The sequence below is a fragment of the Seriola lalandi genome, unplaced genomic scaffold (assembly GCF_002814215.2).
Source record: "Seriola lalandi dorsalis isolate HSWRI2012SDOR001 ecotype SW California unplaced genomic scaffold, Sedor1 jcf7180002054201, whole genome shotgun sequence".
NCBI lineage: Eukaryota > Metazoa > Chordata > Actinopteri > Carangiformes > Carangidae > Seriola > Seriola lalandi.
Genome location: NW_019524754.1, coordinates 12628 through 14264, shown reverse-complemented (window position 1 = coordinate 14264; position 1637 = coordinate 12628). Strand labels below are relative to the sequence as shown.

General features: G+C 43.7%; 1 long non-coding RNA gene across 1 annotated transcript in view; it reads left to right on the top strand.

Annotated features, from left to right (window-relative positions):
- The first annotated feature begins 14 nt into the window (after positions 1–14).
- The window catches only part of LOC147819235 (uncharacterized), an 8702-nt gene continuing 7079 nt past the window's right edge, over positions 15–1637 (top strand). Inside the window, exons 1-2 of the long non-coding RNA XR_015437109.1 lie at positions 15–219; positions 521–695. This is a non-coding gene — a long non-coding RNA (uncharacterized LOC147819235). The remainder of the gene's footprint in view (positions 220–520; positions 696–1637) is intronic.

Genomic DNA, 1637 nt, shown 5'->3' with positions numbered 1-1637 from the left:
TAGCACAGTAGAGAGTTACAGGAAATGGGGAGGCAGAGAGAGGGGGAATGACATGCAGTAAAGGGCCGTCCGATGTGGGATTCGAACCGACTGTGGCGAGGACTTTGGCGCCTGCTCTACCCACTGCGCCACTTGACGCCCCAACATTATTATTTTACTGTCAAAGTCTCAGAGTCAGTTTGTCCCTGTGGACTGTGGAAGGAAGAAGAGTCATACATAGTAAGTCTGTCCGTCCGTCCCATTCTCGTGGACATGATATCTCAGTAACGCCTTGACAGAACTTTCTCAAATTTGTCACAAACATTCACTTGGACTCAAAGATTATGTGATTAGATTTTGGTGGTCAAAGGTTGAGGTGACCTCACTGGCGACCCTGGATAAACATGGATGTAATTTGAAACTAGCCTGAGTGGCGGAGGCATACAACTGCGAAGCAGTAATTCTAGTTTTGTTTGGTATTTTTGGGTGTGACAGTAGAACAGACTGGTTTGTCCTGATTCTTGTGTGTCTTATCTCTCAGTCAGTGTTACTGGTTTCCCTCTCAGACTGACTGAAGTCCTGAAGATGAGTGTTTATGTGGAGGAAGAGGAGGACAGAGCAGAGTCTCCAGGATCCATCTGTCCGTCTATGAAGAGTGACCAGTCAAATGACATTCCTCCAGCCTTCAGTACTGAACCTGGACCCACAGACTCACAGTAAGAGACCTGCTACAGACCTGTGAACCTCCAAACTGTCTCTGTAACAGTGTTCAGTGTGTTGAGCTGCTGCAGTCGACGTCACTGGAACAGAAAATAACTTCTTCCTGGTTCTTCTGTCTTATCAGTGTGATGATACTGGCTGCTTGTTTCTGGTTAAATGATCTGATCAAAGATCATATTTTTGCTGCAGCTGATGAGCATGACTGATTTACAGAGGCCAGTAATTAAAGGGAAATTTTTACAGTTTCACATCTTCAGTAGGAACCAGTGAGTTCAGAGCTGAGAGCCACAAACAGAGGAGGGAAGAGATGAGAGATGGACGAACACACTGTTGGTTTGTTGTCAAGATCAAAAATGAATGCTCTTTTAATGACACACCAGACTGTCTTACCATCACTGATGTGTCTGCAGATGTGCACTCCCCTCCAAAAGTATTGGAACAGTGAGGCCAATTCCTTTATGTTTGCTGTAGACTGAAAACATTTTGGTTTGACATCAAAAGATGTATATGAGACAAGAGATCAACATTTCAGCTTTTATTTCCAGGTATTTACATCTGGATCTGATACACAACTTAGAAGATAACATTATTTGTAACGGAGAACCAAATTTTTAGGTCAGCAAAAGTATTGGAACAGACAGAGTTAAAATAGATTAAAGTGAATAAGACTTAATATTTAGTTGCCAATCCTTTGCTTGCAATAACTGCATCAAGCCTGTGAGCCATTGACATCACCAAACTTTTACATTCTTCTTTTGTGATGCTTTTCCAGGCTTTCACCGCAGCCTCTTTCAGTTGTTGGTTATTTTGGGGGGTTGCTCCCTTCAGTCTCTTCTTTAGCAGGTAAAATGCTCTATAGGGTTTAAGTCTGAAGTCTTTCATTTGGTCACCTGGCCGAGAGGGGCTGCTGCTGCTGCTGCTGCTGCTGCTGCTGCTGC